The following is a 21,194-nucleotide window of genomic DNA, read 5'->3' on the forward strand; positions in this document are numbered from 1 at the left end:
AGCATCCCGAAAATGGTCATCATTGTTTCTCCTTCAACTGTAACTCTAAATGAGAAATGAATTATACCAATAATACCAAAGGCGTGAAAAACCGTAGAAGCTGAAGTTGAACAATTGCCAGAGAGATAGGCTGCTCCTTGAGAAAAACCGGCAGAAGGAAAACTTTAGGTGACAAATACCGCCAAAGGCTTGGAGAACCGACTGCAGCATTTTTAGGAGTCTTCCACAATCATCACTAACATGCAGTAATCACAAGGGGAAAAAAGACATTGCAAAAACAGGAAACTCCCAAATCAGAAACGAGGACTTAGTGTCTTTGTAATTGCAAGTAGTTAATAATTACTTACATTTAGAAGGATCCTGACACAGATGATCGTAATGGTGGCAAAAATATGTATGTACTACTTAACACCATGTCTGGAACAGAGTACATATGCGGTAAGTGCTAACTGCCCTTATTTTAAAATTTATTGTTACAGTCAACAGCAAAGAAAAGCAGAACTAAAGCTGAGGACAAACCACTATTGAAATTCAGCAAATGACAAGTTCTATGCTTAATGGGTTTAAGGATGATGGTGATGATGTCACTTTAAAATAGAGAAGATCTAAAAAACATAGGACAGAAGGAGTAAAAGAAAGATGAGATCCCTTCTAAGTTGGGATTTAATATTAAGTGACTTTCACCATCTCTACTATGGCAATTATCATGGTAAGAGTTCTTTCCATTCTAAAGACGCACCAAAAAGCCACATACACTCTCAGTCCTCAGCTGCAATCTAGAGGCCCCAGTGCATCCCACCGGCAGAATCAAATAGACAGCTCCTAATCACAAGCTCTGTCTTCAAGTGCCCTGCTGATCAGGACCTCTGCATCCGAGTACAGCTCCCAACTAAGAGAATGAGAAAGAGATCTTCCCTGATTAAGGAAATCGCAGGTGTTGGAAGCATGTTGGTGTTTGAAAAAGATATTGTAATATAATACAGTTCTTCAAATAATTTTATGTAAATATTCCTAAATTACCCTGTGATTACTTTCTTTGAAAATTAAGAGACAATGATGAGGATTATAAAAAATGTCTCCTAATTTCCTTTCCTTTAAGTAACACAAATTTTCTCATTTTCCATCAGCGACATCACAAATATGTATCTCTATATGGCATACCAGTTGCCTTATAAGAAATCCTCACACGGGGTCATTGCAATCCAAAATTGTACGTCCTTATTTGGGCCAAGTTTCAACTTTTTCATGTTCATATCAAACTAATAGTACAAAATTTATCTGGCAAAGTAAAAATTACTTTTTCCATTTTTATTTTCATACATTTTTATAATCTTTTGTAAAAAAAAAAAAAGGTATGAAAAATACTGAAGCTTCCAAAATGCTCCTAGATTTCCCTTGCTGTACAATATACACACTATTACTAAGCAGGAAATATATTCTGTCCAATAACCATTCTAAATAAATAAAATAAATTTGAATTCTTATCACAAAAAATATTGGACTGATGAAAGTATGAAAAACTTTCTCAGCAAAATCTATAATCAAGCTTAAGGACCCCGAGATATTTTAATAAGTAACCTAGAAATAGAAGGGAATGAAATACACAAGGTTGATCCCTTGATCTCTCTGAACCAATTTATATTAAACATTTACTATCTGACTTCTGGAGATTCAGAAACTCAGAACTGAATTAGACACAGGCCCTGGTCTCAAAGAGCTCACAGCATAATATGGAAAGTAAAAATAATGATAACTTTATACTAGGTGGCACTGTCCAAAATACCATGGTTCCCTTAACAGTTTCTTTACCAACCAAGGGCTTCATCTAGCAACTTCCTGAAAGACTCCTCTCATTCTGGAGAGTTGCCTGAAGAATATTTCCAGACACTGCCTCTGGGACACATTCAATCTGCCTTGCCTGTGCCCTGTTTCCGAACCTTTGCTTCATACATTGCTTTCTCTCTTCACTCCCAGCTTGGTCTTGCACACTTTGGAGCTTCTTTTTCTACCTGAGCTCATCCTTGCCTAGAATTTAGAACCTGGTTTCTCTTCACACCACACCTCATGGTTGCCTCCTCTTCTCACTCGTTCCCTGATTGGGATGGATCTTGGAACTCCAAATGGGCCTGCGCTCTGGGCATTCTCTCGTTCCTGTTGGAAAGTCAGGGAGTCTTCTCAATGAACTGAACAAAATGAAATGAGGTTTAGAAAAATGCAGGAATGGGGCGCCTGGTGGCTCAGATGGTGAAGCGTCTGCCTTCAGCTCAGTTCATGATCCCAGCGTCCTGGGGTCGAGCCCCATGTCGGGCTCCCTGCTCAGCGGGGAATCTGCTTCTCCCTCTGCCTCTGCCTCTCTCCCCTTCTCATGTTTTCTATCTCTCTCTCAAGTGAATAAATAAAATCTTTAAAAAAAAAAAAGGTAAAAAAAGAAAAGAAAAATGCAGGAACACTTAAATTGATCCCACAAGGACAATGAGTTGCCAAGTGCCTGAGCAACTCAAAGTTAATGGCAATGATGACAGCCATCATTTATCCTTAGGTACTCTATCCCTATTTACAGGTAAGGAAATCGGTTCACATGGTTTAAATAACTTGCCCAAATTCACATCACTTGTAAATGTGAGAGATGGAGCTAACATTCGATCCCAAATTCATTGGGCTCCAAACCCTACTCCATGTAAGATCAATTTTAAGGACAATATCACCAATATCACTAAATTTAATTAGATGGTAAATACTATAACAGAGGCACTCAAGGCCACTGTCATTCAAGATAATAACTGCTAATCTTAATTGCTTACTATATGCCAGGTGCAAGGCTATATCCTTTATAGAAACCATCTCATTTAAACCTCAAAAATAACCCTGTAAGATACATACTACTGTTATTCTCATTTTACAAATGAAAAGAAAAAACCAATGCTCAGAGAAGTTAAGTAACTTGCTGAGGTCCCAGAGCTATTAAGTGGTAGAGTCAAAATACCTTGAATACCTATGACACTGGGCATCATGCTTCCCCATCCTACCAGCCCACCAGCTTGACAGATGTGAGGGAATCCAGTCTCAAAAGGGATTTACCCAATCTCCCTTGCTTGGATGGCATCCCTCCCCTCCTCACCATTCCTGCAGCTTCCAACTCAATATATAAGATCAACCCTTGCTGACATAAGATCTTACCCACAAATGTAACTAGTAAAAATGGGTCCCCAAGCGAAGTCTGAGTTAGGCTTTCCTTACCTCTTTCTATGCAGAGGTTGCCAACATCCTGTAAGGACATAAATCTCTATATCATAGGGCGCCTGGGTGGCTCAGTTGGTTAAGTGACTGCCTTCAGCTCAGGTCATGATCCCAGGGTCCTGGGATCGAGTCCCGCATCGGGCTCCCGGCTCAGTGGGGAGCCTGCTTCTCCCTCTGACCCTCTCCTCTCTCATGCTGTTTCTCTCTCGCTCGCTCTCCAATAAATAAATAAAATCTTTAAAAAAAATAAAAATAAATAAATAAATAAATAAATAAATAAATCTCTATATCATAATATAGGACAGCTATAATCTGTTCCAAAACTGGAGGAGATATAAAATGTAAAATGCCTAAAAGGTATGAACTTGCAAGAAAGAGAAACTCTGATTAGAAAAGCTGCATACACTTGACCACTCTAATGATATATTGTGATGTTGTTTATATAAGTATTACCCAGACTGTCATCCATTGACCTAATTGCTTTAGAATCATTTGGGGTAGTTTTAAATGCAGATACCTAGGCCTCCCTATGTCTGTCTCCAGAAACTCTAGAGAGCAGATAAGGCTCAGTAATCTTTATTTAACAATTAACAGCCTCCCTGGTGTTTTGAATGGAGATGCACACCAGAACTACCCCCACACTGAGCTTATATGACCTGAAGTATAACTTGTTTTTGCAACTGTTTGACAGATTAAGGACTAAGACTCATGTCACTTCAGAACTGACAGAATAATTTATTATTCTTATTATCAAAATAGATTATAGATGTTATGGATTTATTCAACTATTTATGTACTTCAACTGTCATAAAGGCCCAGCATGTGCATGCACACGCACGTGCACACACACACACCCCCACCCTGAATACCTCTAAAAGTAGCAAAATAAATGAGGTCGAGCACATTTTTTTTTTGCTTATTATATCATACTGATTTTTAAATGCATTAGTCCAAGTACTGCAGAGAGATGCTAATCAGTACTTTGAGAGCAAAGGGTTTTACACTCAAAAAAACTTGGGAAACTGCCTTGCTAAATCCTTCTCCTGAGGATTCACAATACATACTAAAGATCTGAGATGCTCCAGAGTGCAGAGGAAACTTGCCAACTTAGTTAATATTTAACAAACAAACTTATTTGGGTAGAGAACAATCTTTTTCTTCTTGTTGGCTCATTCTTTACCACCAATTTGCTTAGCTCTGAATTCATGTACTCAACAGATATATGTTACAGATATATGCATCATCCATAAGCTAGACAGTGCGTTAGGTTCAAGGATAGAATGGTGGATCAGCTAGACTATTCAATGCCCACATTCATTACCAGGTGGAACTTGTCAAACCACAAAGTTTCCTCATAGCACAAGGGGCCCTGATGCAATACAATCGACTTTATTGCCTCAGTTTCACCACTGACCTTACCTCAGTTACAGTTTACAAGAGACTGAGAATCTCCAAACCAACTCAGAGCAGCTGCTGAGCTGGGCTTGACAAGCAGAGGGAGTCCCAGATAGTTGCATACCCAAGTTAGCTTTACAACAAGTACAGTATTACAGGACCTGTCTTGGTGTATTTGAGAGCACGAAGGCTGCATAAAAACAGGCATTTGAACTAGCTGTTGAAATAAAATTTAATCCACAGATTTTATACTGGACAGTAGTTTTCTTCATGGCATGGAATACTGTCAATGATCTGTAAGGCTATTTCAAATGTCCGCTGTCAAATGAAGTAGGTAATTGCGGTACTTATCTGAGAACTCAGGTGGACAATGCTTTGTTATATACTTTTGTTGTTGTCAGATTATTTTCCTCCTGAAATAAGGGACATTAAATAAGTCCACTAAAGGAGCAGGTCTTCATATTACTCATCTCATTGCGCTGAGAAAAACTGAAAGAATGTTAAATCATTAGCCTATGTAAGAATTGATTTGGGGGTTTTACTTATTTCAGTGACCATCCCAACAATAGGTACTTGAGGCTATAAATTCTATACTAATTATGTATGTCCTCACATATGTTACAATTCAAGTGACTACGATTTTGTTTTTGCAAAAGATGCCTTCAAACGTGGAGAATCTGTATCTTGTAAGAGGTTTTATGATTTTTAGACTCTCCCTTAGCTCTCTCCTATGACAGAGGAGAGAGTAGCAGGAATTTAAGAACTGAAATGGGATCAAAACCCAGATCATTTACCCATTCATGTACCAATCTTTCTCCACTGTTACATATTCCATGTCACCCAGGTGTAACTTAACCATGTATACCTAAACCTGTGACAACAGAAGACCCTGGTAACCCTCAGGAAGAATTAAGTTGACTCACTTTGGCACCTTGAATTCTAGACATCAGCTGGATCTGCCCTGCTCATCAACAGTGACAGATATTGCCGCCCCATCATCCACACATCTATATTATGGCTATTAGCTTTGACTGCCCATGTGTTGCTCCCATTTTTATCTGGCCACATAACGGAATGCTTTGCTTTGGAATGTGAACAAAATGGGCAAAATCGGTCACCTAGACTAAACCAAATATGTTTGCTTCTTTGAAAATGTTTGTTTCTTTGAGGCCACAGCATTATCCTCCATCTATTTATTCAAAAATTATTTAACGAAAAAGTCTCCTATCTGCCAGATATTCTGCTAGGCACTGGAGGTACAGCAGGGAAAATAAGACAATGTCTGGAATTAAAAGTACATTTTATGGAGCCATATGAAGTTTGATTCTGAATGTGCAAAATAGAGAGCGTCTTAGTTTTGAAGTTGCCCAGTAGTTTGGGTCATGTAGGCCTATCAAACTCTCCTAAGTTCATTCCTACCCCAGCCCACTTTGGGGATATTTATGGAATCCTAACTCCCAGCTGAAGGACTTGCAAAAGGAAGACTATGTAGAAAATACGAAGGAAAAAAAATGAGGCTCATTTGGGAGGAAGACTCTTTTAAAAAAAGATAACTGAAATGGAAATGGCATTAGGTGACCTAATTCCCTTCTGCAAAGGAATATGGTGCACAAGGTCACGTCTAATGACTGAGAAGTCTCTACCATGAGCCAGTCATCAGAGGTACCAGCAAGTTGTGCTTTGCCGTTTGTACTTTGAATTTTTGAGAACTACCATCTGGTTTTTAATGAGGAAAAACAACACGAATCGGAAATCAGCATTCCATTACCAAACAGCCAGACTTCAGTCCTTTTAGTAGAAAGATTTGAAATTTTTTATATCCATCATTTATTTACCTTTTAACATGTGGGTTTCTTATTTGTCTGTATTTATTATTTTTCAGTGAATAAAATCATAAAATACATACTGAGTCCTCTAAAGTGCTCTTAGAGAGGATAGTACCACTACAAGTGGAGTATAAATGCAGTATGTGTATGTATTTGCACACAAAAAACTTTATAGCACTAAACAATTCATCCTTGTAACTTGTTTGTGATAGCACTTTATGAGGTGGCTTTAAACAAGAGGTTGAAGAAACTGGAGCTATTTGTGTTGTTGTCAAGAGAATAAAAGCTTTTTCCTTGAGTTCTCTGATGCACGTAATGTTTGAGATTTACAGAAATAGCACCCATTTCCCCTGAGAATAAAATCACCCCCAGGCAGAAAAATAACTCTGCAATACGTAACGAGCTGACAGTCTATTTCATCAGCTCCTCAAAAGCTATGGAAATTGGAAAAAAAAAATTTTTAATTATGTTGCAAAAGCACATGCTTCCTTAACACAGCTGATAGTTCACTGTGTTCCACCAAGAGAAATGGCCTAGAATTACTGAAGTCGCCTCTTTCTCCCTTGCTCTCTGCTCACCACGGTCCATTCCTCAACCGCATAGAAATCCTGCAGTTCCCAAGGAGGTCTGCAATCAGGGATAGCTATTGACAGTCTCACTAGTCAGCTTTTCCTGTTGTTTACATCGCTGGGAATCCCACCGAATGCTCCAGGTACTCAGGAACATTGACAGGTAAGTAGAGGATGAAATCTTCCCTCCTTTCCAAGACAAAGCTGCTTCATCACCAAACTCTGGAGTTTCCTTCAACGCCTGCAGCCTGGCTTTCCCCCCACAGGACATGAGTGTCCCAAGGTCCTGTCCGCATGTTTTCCCCTCTCACAGCGCCGGACTCTCAGCCACTCCCTTCTTTCTGACCCGCCCCACTCCCGTGGCTTCCCATCATTTCTCAAGCCTTGTTTCCTCGAAAATGTCTGACTCTCCTTCTCAGCGTGTCTTCTTGTCCTTTAAATGTTCCTGTTCCTGGTGTTTCATCCCTAGTCTTCTTTCCTGTATACTCTCCTTAAGCTGGGATTCCTTAGGTAGGACACCTCTCCTCTCTGGTCCTCAGTCTACACATATGTGGAGGGAAAACGATATTGGGCTGGATAATTTTTGAGGTTTAATCCCCTCTTCAAATTCTGTGATGATAATTCAAAGGGAAGAAATGACAGTGGAGAAAGAGAACTACATGTCCCGGATAGGAAAAATGTGGGCTCAGGAAATGAACCTCAGAATGGGCATCATGAGAAAACTGGGTTCCATAGCTCAGAAGGGCCCACAGAGGACCTTACAGCGAGGACCAAGCAACCCTGTGGCTCCCATCCCCTTGGGCCCCACTGAGATTCTCTAAGAAATATCACAGGCAGCTTGGAAAGCAGAAATAAGTCACAAAAGGGAGGCCTGAAAAGTGCCTGGAGAAGGGGTCTGAATGTACTGACTTCTTGTCCTTCCTTCTTGATCCAGAAAGACACAAGCAAGGTAGAAGCAACACTCTCTCAAAGGCTGCTCACAGCTCACCTGGTTTTGCTCCAGGAACTTCAAGCATCAGACACCTGACTCCACTATTCTTTAGGACTCACCCAGGATTTAAAACTAGCTAAAGTATTCTCTAATCAAGGACTCTATAAGGTAAACAAGAGGCTGCTTGATAATGCAACCGTTCTGGAATGAAAACTCCACACACATGGTTTATGGGTAACTTAAAAGTTATAAAGAATATTCATTTGGGGGGGGCCTGGGTGGCGCAGTTGGTTAAGCATCTAACCCTTGGTTTTGGCTCAGGTCGTGATCTCGGGGTTGTGAAACTGAGCCCCGCATTGGGCTCTGGGCTGAGCATCGAGTCCACTTGAGTTTCTCTCTCAAATAAATACATCTTTAACAATAACAACAAAAAAGAATATTCATTTGGGAGTTGAATAGATGTCCAGCTATTCCCCATTAGGGACCTGGTACAAACCTTCACCAGATGTGACTAAGGGCTTCTGCTCTGTTTCCCAAATTCAACCTTGCTTGCACTGGATGTCTCTTTGTTTGGGGGCCCTTAATGCTATCTTCTGTCACTGCTGAAGAAGTGTGCCTGTGCCAATAAATCTACAAAATAACGTCTTCTCTTCTTTTTTCCCATTTTGTCATATTTATTTAGAATGGTGGTTCTCAACTAGGGAACCCCAAGAGACATTTGGCCACGTCTGGAGCCAATTTTGGTTGTCACACTGGCAGGATGAGGAGGTATTGGCATCCAGCAGGTAAAGGTCAGAGATGCTGCTGAACATTCTGTAGTGCACAGAACAGAGCCCATAAAAAAAATAATCATCTGACCCAAAATGTCAAATGCCAAGGCTGAGAAATTCTTACTGATGACCAACTCAGAGAATCATCTATCAAGATCCATGGGAAATCCAGTATCAGTCACCAGGGGACACTCTCCCCTTCCTTCCCCACCTTTTAAGGGTTTACAGTAAGCCTGAAAAGAGCCCCACGGAACCTCCAGTTTGGCATGGAGAGCTCCGTCTCTCAGTCTGTAGTTACTTGATGTTGCTCAGGCGGCCGCATGGTGCCGGTGGTCCGACACACAAGGGGTTGGCCCTTACCTCTAGTTTTCCCACAACAGCCCCTGATTATCACCAGAAATATCTTGATGTTGCCATCAGGATCTGGAACTACCTCAAAGTTTCTTTTTTCTTTTTCTTCTTTCTCTAGAAGTGAGGAGAGCCAGGGCTTTAGTCATGTTATGCCTTCATTAACCTCCTAAGGGGATAATTCTATATGTTTTTCAATTCTGGCCGGTGAGGCCACAGCAGTGAAAAACAAAGCACACAGTAATTTCCTAGAGGGTCCATCTGCTATGTTAAATTCTCAGTAACTTCCCTGATTCAGGTAATGACTTGTCTCACTCTTCCTGCCTGGCACTGTCTGGGCCTCTGCCTGACTTCTCCCAAACTGGGGCCTCTGAGTCCTGAATTCTGCCCCTGGGAATACGGGGCAGAATTTTGTTTATCAGCCTGTGGGAATGGGAAATGTGAGAAGATCGGCCCCCTTTAGAGAGAAGGGTAACCCTAGATACAACAGCTGACCACGGCTCTTTCATGGCCTGCTTGGCACTTCACATCCTCACCATCAGTGATGGTTTGAGATTTCCCATTAGGCCATGCAGTATGCAATGTGTGCCAACTCCAAGTCTTTATCAAAATACTTATATCACGGAACTGTAATGATCTGTGTACCCATTTGTTTCCCCCAAGGGCTTCTGAGCTCTTTGAGGAAAAGACTGTGTCTTAGTCATCTACAAAGTCAGCACAATGCACAGTGCTTAGCATATAGGGAGCAGTGAGAATTACAGAAGGAAAAATGTGACTGAATAAAGTATTTCCAAGCAAAATATTTGTGAGGATTTGTAAAGAAATCTAGGATGGGAACAGTTATCCAGAATTCCCAAGGTGATATTTTATACAAGCAACGTAAAAGATCAGCACATATTCTTCTGAAGCTTTTAGCACAATGAGACAAAAATTGGAAACACGATATTTTTTTCTTTTGTGCTGTCATTTGGAAATTGTGACAGCAAATAAACTCCTCTGTCTTTTATTTTTAGAAGAGAGTAATAAAATGTCACATGTCATCATCTGAATTATTTCTCACAAGGTTGGTTGAAAAACTTACCTCTAAGTTAAATAGCAGAGATGCTGGGGTGGGCTTTCAGAGGCTTGTTAGCTCTCTCCAATCTCAAGGACAGAATGACTGACATCAAAGTATTCTATGGACCTATAAAAGCAGCTTCTCTCCAAACACCCACTTTGATGTAAACACAGCTTAAAAGCTGCCTGCTTTTAGAGATGGTTTTCAGTTATATAAATGATCTTTCTACTGGTCTCATTTAGTCCAAGGTCAGGGAACGAGCGTGCAAGTGTATTTCATTAATAGGAATTCCGACTTTACACCATTGGGTATATTTGATTCACAGGAGTAGAAATGGATAAAATCAATTTGGCACTAACATTTTTTCAAATTCTTGGGTCCTTATTAACAAACTGTTGAACCACCTGAATTAAGTCTCTAGATTAAGTTTGAAGTCTTTATTACAGCAAATTATAACTAATATTGGAATCTCCAGTTACCTCAGAAAGTGGCATAAAATTATCAATAGAATTTATTTATTTTAAAAGTTGCCCTTGGGGCGCCCGGGTGGCTCAGTCGTTGAGCGTCTGCCTTCGGCTCAGGTCACGATCCCGGGGTCCTGGGATCAAGCCCCACATCGGACTCCCTGCTCAGCGGGAAGCCTGCTTCTCCCTCTCCCACTCCCCCTGCTCGTGTTCCCTCTCTCTCTGTGTCTCTCTCTGTCAAATAAATAAATAAAATCTTCAAAAAAAATAAAATAATAAAATAAAAGATCGCCCTTTATTGAGCAAACAATGGACCCAAGTGAAGGTTGTAATATGAAAGTTTTATCATTATAACCAATGTAATTCTTATTTATCTCAGTTTACATCTCATATATACAAATAAATATAACTTTATAATAATTATTAATAACTTGACCTAATATCTATTTTTTATTCCACTAATACGGCAAAAATGTAAGCTCAGGTAATTTGGGGTTCGCTCCCCTTGCCTTAGAGATGTGCCTAATTTCTGAGTGACTTATGCAGTGCTATGGTGTTTGAGGCAAGGAATGGGCCTCTAATCTGGTCTTCCATATCATATGCCCATGAAGATTTCCTCTGAGGTAGCTATTTCCTCTTCTGGTTCTCTCATTCTCCATAGGTCACCACTGAAGAAAAATATCACTAGCTTTTTTCTACCAGCCCCCTTCTGGTCTGATGGTTCTCTCTCCTAACTTCCTTTCAGTTTGTGGGCACAAAATATATTCTGATTTTCCATGTCATGCTGGGACACCAAAATCTGTGCCAAACTGACCAAGACCCATTCTCTCTAAATTTACCTTATCTATTTCTTCTCTGAACCTCAGACCTCCTCCTGAAACAGTCCATCCCCTTTCTCCAGTTGGGGTAGAAAGGTAAACCTCTTTTTCATTAACCCTAAACATTTTGTCCATGCCTAAAGTCTTCTCCAGTCACCTAAGAATTTAGGCTTTTGGAGATAATGTCAATAATATTCCTTTGTTTCAATCTTCTATCCTGTCCCATCCCTGCATTGTGCAAGGAAGACAGAACTTCCCAGCTCCTTGAATGGGGCAGGTACAGGAAAAAAAAAGGAAGCATCAGGAGGGAAAAAATAGCTTAGCATCTCAAAATGTTATCTCAGCACACTTGCTCCGTTTACTGAGTTTCCTCCCCTTGTCAGTATTTTTTTAATTGCCTCCTGTGGTTTGTGTATTTTTGTTGTTTTGTTGTTGTTTTTCTGTTTACTTGTCTTTCAATCCAAGCGCAATGTTTGTCATGAGACAGCCTTGACTGATGATCACTGCTCCTCCTTACAATCCATTCAGATGCCAAAGGCACAGCATTGCAGTTGTATTCACTGTGTGGATTAGAGAGAGAGGCTTGCCATTTGAGGGTTGACAGACTGCAAAACTGTTGCAGACAGAGTAGGGAAGAGAGGATTCCAGCTCCATCTGGCCTGGAGGATATTTCATGAGTAACTGCATAATGGCTCTAAGTTTTTCTGACTTTTCATTATTCTGGAGTAGGTATATAGAGAGGAGATCGATTACCGTTTTTCAATACCCTCCAGGGAGACTATTTTAGGTGAAGCACATGTTATATTATCTAGAAAGTACTTCTCAGTCCTTTGCCTTAATGATGTAATCAATGATAAGTCAGGCCAGATTCTGAACTAGTCTCTTTAATTGTCATTGCCATTGTTAATTTTGTTATTTTTTCATATTCTTTAGGATTTTCAATGAAGTTTTGGTAGCATATCTATTAGGCACATCTAATCTGCTACTCTATAAACCCAGACATCTAAAGCTGGAATATTTAGCCATGTCTATCTAACTACAAACCCCCACACTTTCTGCTACTTTGTGTTGCCATATAAGGCAGGCCTTAAATGTAGTGCATTCAATTCTGCTCCTTAAATACTTGGGTCTCTTTCAAAATAGATTCTAATCATTTATTAAAACTGATTTGTATTTCCTGAATCCTATCTGGGGATCCAATAGCAAAAAAATGTGCTTTGTACACTGTGCGGCCTGTACCTCAAAAAACATTGGTTCCAAAGAGAAGTCAACAAAAAGAATGTGACACATTGAACAAAGAACTTTAATAAAATATCTAACCTGGGACTCCATAATTGGAATATAATTGGTAAAAGAGGAAAGAATCCAGGCTTTGGGTCTTAATGGATGCAGATCTGAATCCCTGCTCTGCCATCTTGAGCAACCATTCTGAGCCCTGGCTTTCTGATTTGTAAAATGGAGATGATGATATTCACTTTCTTTTTTTCTTTTCTGTTTTTCTTTTTTAGAAAGAGAGAGAGTGGGGGAGGTTAGGAGGGCAGAGGGAGAGAGAGAATCTTTTTTTTTTAATTAATTTATTTTTTTATTATGTTAATCACCATACATTATATCATTAGTTTTTGAGGTAGTGTTCCATGATTCATTGTTTGCACATAACACCCAGTGCTCCATGCAGAACGTGCCCTCTTTAATACCATCACCAGGCTAACCCATCCCCCCACCCCCTTCCCCTCTAGAACCCTCAGTTGTTTCTCAGAGTCCATAATCTCTCATGGTTCATCTCCCCCTCCGATTTCCCCCCTTCATTTTTCTCTTTCTACGATCTTCTTTTTTTTTTTTTAACATATAATGTATTATTTGTTTCAGAGGTACAGGTCTGTGATTCATCAGTCTTACACAATTCACAGCACTCACCATAGCATATACCCTCCCCAATGTCTATCACCCAGCCACCCCATCCCTCCCACCCCCCACCACTCCAGCAACCCTGTTTGTTTCCTGAGATTAAGAATTCCTCATATCAGTGAGATCACATGATACCTGTCTTTCTCTGATTGACTTATTTTGCTTAGCATAATACCCTCTAGTTCCATCCATGTCGTTGCAAATGGCAAGATTTCAGGTTTTTTGATGGCTGCATAATATTCTATTGTATATATATACCACTTCTTCTTTATCCATTCATCTGTCGATGGACATCTTGGCTCTTTCCATAGTTTGGCTATTGTGTACATTGCTGCTATAAACATTGGGGTGTGTGTACCCCTTCGGATCACTACATTTTTATCTTTGGGGTAAATATCCAGTAGTACAATTGCTGGGTCGTACGGTAGCTCTATTTTCAACTTTTTGAGGAACCTCCATATTGTTTTCCAGAGTGGCTGCACCAGCTTGCATTCCCACCGACAGTGTAGGAGGGTTCCCCTTTGGGAGAGAGAGATCTTAAGCAGGCTCCACGCCCAGCGCAGAGCCCCATGCGGGACTCAAACTCATGACCCTGAGATCATGAGCTGAGCTGAAATCAAGTTGGGCAGTTAACTGTCTGAGCTACCCAGTCACTTCAATGATGTTCACTTTCCAGGGTGTTATGGAGACTGAGTGAGTTCATGTCTAAAGCTTTGGACATACACAGAAGGTACATAAAAAATAGTAGTTGTCTTACCAAATAAGGTAACACTGATTCCAAATAACAGAATACCTAATTCAGATTGGCTTAATTAATAATAAAGGAGATATTTTATATAGGCGAAAAGTTCAACTATAGAGTGGGCTTCACATGCAATTTAATACAGCAGTTCTTTTTTTAAATTTTATTTATTTTTAATTCCAGTAATTAACATACAGTGTTATATTAGCTTCAGGTGTACAATATAGTGATTCAACAATTCTATACATTACTCATTGCTCATCATGATAAGTGTACTCTAAATCCCCATCACTTATTTCACACCCCCCCCCACCTACCTCCCTTCTGGCAACCACCAGCTTGTTCTCTATATTTAGAAGTCTGTTTTTTGCTTGTCTCTTTTATTGTTGTTGTTTGTTTTGTTTCTTAAATTCCACATGTAATACAGTAGTTCTTGATGTTGATCAGGAGGTCAACTGTTCACTGAACTTGCTCCTGGGTTTGCTCTCCTCCTAGTCAGCTTTGTGTTGAAGGTAGCTTCCCTTGTGCTGACAAAAATAGTTTACCTTTTCCAAAGGGAGAGACTGAGCATTTGTTCCAGAATTACTAGCAGAAGTCTTGAGATCCACTCTGATTTGTCACTCCAGAAACAAGCGGGCAGTGTTTGGCTCAGTTTTAGGACTCTGCCCAGGAGTAGGATACAAGATCACTTTTTGCAAACCTTCTCTCCCAAGTCTCTACTCATTCATTTCCCTTCCATTTCTCCCCCACAACCACAACACTCCTTCTAAGAAAACCTTTTCTTGCCTGGGTTTGGGAGATGGAGAAAGGGACCCCTCTCTCTTCAAACTCTCAAATATTTTATGTGTGCCTACAGTTCTTTACAGATTTCCAAAAATTTAGGTTTTGGAAACCAAAGCTAGAAAGTCCTCTTTGTTTCTATATTTTACCCCAGCATACCCCTCCTCTGTGACATGATCACTTGATACTTAATTTTTCCTTTCCTAAAGTCAAGGAGTTAGAAAGTCTTGCAATTAAAAAAAAAAAAAAAGTCTTGCAATTATTTAAGTCAAACACATTTGTCTGTGGAGACGAGATACACTACACACATAATACTCATTTCAGTAATGACCAGTATTTTCTTTCTTTTTTTTTTTTTAAGATTTTATTTATTTATTTGAGAGAGAGAGAATGAGAGAGAGCACATGAGAAGGATTAGGGTCAGAGGGAGAAGCAGACTCCCTGCCGAGCAGGGAGCCCGATGCAGGACTCGATCCAGGGACTCCAGAATCATGACCTGAGCCGAAGGCAGTCGCTTAACCAACTGAGCCACCCAGGCGCCCATGGTCAGCATTTTCATCTTGATGTGACCTTTCTTACAGCTGCCTCAGTATTAGCAATAAACTCTAAGGACTACTTTGCTGATACTGTTGAACAAATAAAAAAAGGACATTTCTAACCCCAGCCAACAGGTACAAGGACTTGAGCATGCACAAAATCTTGATATACTCCCCAAGGAGTCCTTGTGGGAGCCCCACTAGCTCTTGGTTTGGATTCCAATTAGCTAGTATGGCTGAATCTAGATATTCTAGTTTTTGTCAGCTGTTTGGGACTTGATAGTTGAACCCAACCATCTTTGTTTGTGATTCTCCCTTTGTTCTTGTAGCTTAAAAAGAAAACCAGCAATAACAGCAAATGACGGAGAGTAAAAAAAGGAAAAAAAAATGCAGCCTTTTCAATTCCTGATCATTGGAACCAGAACTCTATTAGTTACTTATCTTGAGATATTTTGGCTATTGTTTGTCCAAACACAACACCGCTCCAACAGATCGACATTGCTTCAACAGTAACCATCAAACAAATCTACTCACAGAAAGACAAACAAGCAAAACTTCCTGGCTTACAAAATGGCCCATTTTTTGTCCCCAAATTTGAAAGACTGGTAACTATGATCATAATCTATGTATGGCGCTTAGCATATACTCCATATATGCTATCTTTCCCTATTAGTATGATTATGTGAAGAAAGCTATATATTCTTCCTAAACTCCTGGTCTGGGCCTTCAAATCTGCTTCTCAACACAGCCCCAGTGGGTGGTGGTAAAAGTTTATAGTATAGGCCCTAACTGAAATCGGATACATGGAGCTTCTCAGTGCTGCAAATAGGGGATCTGTTTTTGCCAGACTGTTTTAAACACTGTCCTATGTTGCTAATGTTGGTTTTGGCTGAAATTTTAAGGTAGGGCCCCTTATTCAAAATTGCCTCATTTAAGAAATTTAATAACTGATAAACAAAGGGAAAATATACAAAACTTTGAAAAAGAAGTAATCTGGTAGCTTATAACTATAGTCCTCAAGCACCCTTGAAGATGACGAACCATACCTAGAAGTTGCCAAATCCTAGATGAGAAGTCTGGGGTCCAGGTATATAACTGAGTATGTGGACAACCCATGACAGTAACAATTCCTGACACTGGATTCATCTTCTGTACATAGAATCCTTTTACCCAGGCTTTTTCCTTTCAGAGTTTGCCTATAACAACAGTTGGCACAAAATGGACACTTAATATGTATGTGTTGATTGAATAAATGAATTAATGACCTACCTTCAGATTTTGGTGTGTTCTGGCCATCCAATTACCTTCAGCTCAAGCAATGGCCTTCAACACCAGAGATTTTCAGATAGACATGCGAAGATCCCAAAATGAAAACAGATGCCCGCTAAGTCACATGTTAAAAGAGTCACACGTTGGGCGCCTGGGTGGCTCAGTCGGTTAAGCGACTGCCTTCGGCTCAGGTCATGATCCTGGAGTCCCGGGATCGAGTCCCGCATCGGGCTCCCTGCTCAGCGGGGAGTCTGCTTCTCCCTCTGACCCTCCTCCCTCTCGTGCTCTCTGTCTCTCATTCTCTCTCTCGCAAATAAATAAATAAAATCTTAAAAAAAAAAAAAAAAAGAGTCACACGTTAACCCAGAAGAGATTAAGCATAAAGACATGCTGCCAAACCCAGTCCCAATCTTTATCAATTCAGAATAGCTGAAAGCAAGTGTAAAAATGGGAGTCATGGGGCGGGGCAGATGCAACATGAATTTCTCATGTGTTTTCATTAGGTTTTCCAACCTGGGACATCTTACCACCTTACAAATAGTGAGAAGAAAATAAGTCCTGAGCAGACCAAATAGGGAAGTGTTCTATGTCATTCTGTGAATCCAACCTCATCCATCAATCTACTGCTGTAAAACCCTGGAGTAGAAAGACAAGCCCCATCTCCCTCAGCCTCCCAGGCTGCATTCAGCTGCCCCAGGTCTAAGGATCTGCACTGTGGCCTTTCCCCTAAGACCTGTACCCCAGCCCTGTAGCCACCATAGACATGATAAAACTGTAGAACAGTTGTAGGAGTAAAATATTAAGTAGGCCATCAAAGTAAACCATTTTTCCAAGGAGTGCATTAAATCAACTGGGTATTTCACAAATCAGTTTTTTTTAATGAGAGTAATTATAAATTCATCAAAACAACATTTAATAAAAGGAACAAAGGAAGAGCAAGAAACAGGAAGGAAGAAAGGGAGGAAAAGAGGGAATGAGGGAGATAAGAAAGAATTTAATTTTCATTTTCTTTTCCATTTAAGAATATCATAGGTGATACCATTCACCACTTTCTAGGAGGCTGAGTAATATAACCAACCCTTGACTTCTAAGTTATAACTTGGAAATAAAAGAAACCTTCATTTCTTAAAACCTAAGTAAATAGAACTCTCAAAGTAAATCAAATCCATGAGCTCAATTATTCACAAAACTCAAATTGGCTTTATTTTTGTATGTAATTTCATCTTTCAACTCCTCTCATTTATGCCCCCCAAAACCCCTCTTCCTTGATAATAATCATTATCTGGCTGGGCTGTAGCCCTCTGAAAACACTATCAGCCCATTTATCTGCTGGTGGGAAATCCAGAGCATAATTGCCCTAAGAGATTTCAAGGAAATAAGTAGACTAATTTACAAAGTTTTTCTTTATGTTTCCTTTCAGAACAGTAGTAACTGTAGAATAAATGCATTTATATTAGTAAAAATAATAATAATAATAATTTTTTCACCTCTTCTTTTTTTATTCAAATATAGCTTGAATTTGAAAGGCTTTATTTGAAAAATCATTGATTTCCTGGATTTAAGAGATTATTGCCTGTGGGATTTTTAATTACTTTTTGAAGGAAAAAAGTTTGATTCAGGATTTAGGCAGTAAAAGGGAAACTTATCTGATTTTTTTTAGTACTTTATTTTTTTAAAAACAGTTTTAGGTTCACAGCAAAATTAAGAGAAAGGTACAGAGATATCCCATACCCCCTGTCCTCACACACACATAGCCGCTCCCATTATCCACATTCCCACCAGAATGGTACATCTGTTACAACTGATGAACCAACACTGACACATCATAATCACCCAAAGTCTGTAATTTACCTTAGGGTTTACTCTTGGTGTTGTACATTCCATGGGCATGGTCAACTTTATAGTGACATGTATCCATCATTATGTTATCATACAGATTATTTTCACTGCCCTAAAAATCCTCCCTATTCATCCCTCTCAAATCCCCAAACCCCAATCTTTTTACTGTCTTCAGTTTTGTGTTTTTCAGAATGTCATATAGTTGGAATCATATAGTATGCAACCTTTCCAGTTTGGTTTCTTTTACTTAGTAATATGCATTTAAATTTTCTCCACATCTTTTCATGGCTTGATAGCCCATTTCATTTTAATACTGAATAATTTTTCTTTGTCTATATATAACACAGTTTATTAGTCCATTCACTTACTGAAGGACATCTTTGTTGCTTCCACATATTGGCAATTATGAATAAAGATGCTATAAACATCCATGTGCAGGTTTTTCTGTGGGCATAAATTTTCAACTCCTTTGGATAAATACCAAATAGCATGACTGCCTGATTGTATCATAAGAGTATGTTTAGTTTTGTGAGAAACCACCAAACTGTCTTCCAAAATAGCTGTACCATTTTCCACCCCCACCAGCAATGATTAAGAGTTCCTGCTGCTCCACATCCTTGTCAACATTTGGTGTTGTCAGTGTTCTAGATTCTGGCCATTCCAATAGGTAAATAGTGGTATCTCATTATTGTTTTAATTTGTATTTCCCTGATGACATGTAATGTGGAGCATCTTTTCATATGCTTATTTGCTTTTATATACCTTCTTTGGTAAGGTGTCTGTTATGGTCTTTGGCCAATTTTTAAATTGGGTTGTTTTTTATTATTGTGGAGTTTTAAGAGCTCTGTATATTTTGGATAATAGTCCTTTGTCTGAAATGTATTTTGCAAATATTTTCTCCCAGTCTGTGGCTTGTCTTCTCATTCTCTTGACATTGTCTTTCACAAAGCAGAAGTTTTTGTTGTTTTTGTTTGTTTTCTTATTCAAGACTAGCTTATCAATTATTTCTTTCATGGACCATGCTTTGGTATTGTATCTAAAAAGTCATCACCATACTGAAGGCCATATAGGTTTTCTGCCCTATTACCTTCTAGGAGTTTTATAGTTTAGCATTTTACATTTAGTTCTGTGATCCATTTTGAATTAATTTTTGTGAAGGTCTGTGTCTAAATTTTATTTTTTGCATGTGGATGTTTAGTCTAGCACCATTTGTTGAAAAGACCATCTTTTAAATGTTACAATCCACATGACCTATTCGTTTCAACCTCCCTTTGTCACTTTCAAACAGGCTTTACTGAGGGTGGGCCTGCACTATGTGAGGACTACAAATGAGGAACAAATAGACCAACCTACATAAAATATCACTGTTGTTTTTCCAAGCATGCTTATATTCATCCTGCTCTTGCCTTCCCATATTCTTTATTTAAATTTTGCCATTATTTATCTATATTCTTTTTTAATTTTTTTTATTCTTATGTTAATCCCCATACATTACATCATTAGTTTTAGATGAAGTGTTCCATGATTCATTGTTTGTGCATAACACCCAGTGCTCCATGCAGAATGTGCCCTCCTCAATACCCACCACCAGGCTAACCCATCCTCCCACCCCCCTCCCCTCTAGAACCCTCAGTTTGTTTTTCAGAGTCCATCGTCTCTCATGGTTCGTCTATATTCTTGTTTTAAGCTTCTTCAGATTCTTAATAAATCAACACCAAACAAACCAACTTACAAGATATTTAGGTTTCTTATAGCTCAAAAGACATGTTTAAAAACTAATGTTCTGAAGATATAATATCATCTCTATTAAGAGTTATACATGCTTAAGGTAGAAATGAGACATTATACGTCTTTAGCTCATTTCACCTTCCTTCGAGGGATGACACTGAGGGCATGTGTGGGTGTGGCTGTCACACATGATTCATTACCACTGCTTAAGACTCTATTTGTTTTGTGAAGACAGTACAGTTTTCAGAGCCTTCCCTCAGCCTTTTGAATTGTCCCAGTCATATTTACCCAAAGTGGCCTGGTTTGAGACTATAATTTAAAATGATCATATAAAAGTTTATATTCTGTCTTTGCTCTTGGGTTAGCCCCATTTGAGCTCATCTAGTACAAGCTGGTTTATTAGCTGATGCAATCTATTCTCCACATCTGGCCTTGTTCAGTTGTGTTCCATCCTTGCAGTCCTGATAGGCTTCACCAAAATTGCACTTTAGTTGTGGCCTCATATTTAGGTTGACGAAACAACTCAAAAACCCTCAGTGTTCCATCCTGGAGTTGATCTGAGTTTCCCAATCACCTAGGAGATAGGAAAATGCTCCTACTTGACAGATTTGTGGTTGGCATTGAGTTTGATGACACATTTACTATACTCTCAGAGGACATTCTTGAATTTCTAATCCTTCTATAAACTCTTTGGTCTTTAACACATGGCTGACAAGAGTGTTACTTATGTAGTAGATTAACTGATAGCTTTCAACAGTCTCAACCAGTGTAAAAAAGGCTGCTACACAACCTCTGAGTTTTTGTTTTTCTAGTTTATGTTCATAGCACTGTACCAATTTTCTAAAAATTAGACCTTTGTGCTTTTTGGGGTTTTTTCTCCTCTCCCCTTCACCCACTTTACCCATCCTCCCACCCCCTTCCCCTCTGGCAGCCACGAATTTATCCTCTGTATTTATGGGTCTGTTTCTGTTTGTTTGTAC

Source organism: Mirounga leonina, unplaced genomic scaffold (genome assembly GCF_011800145.1).
Source record: "Mirounga leonina isolate KUSES-001 unplaced genomic scaffold, KU_Mleo_1.0 Mir_170, whole genome shotgun sequence".
Lineage (NCBI taxonomy): Eukaryota > Metazoa > Chordata > Mammalia > Carnivora > Phocidae > Mirounga > Mirounga leonina.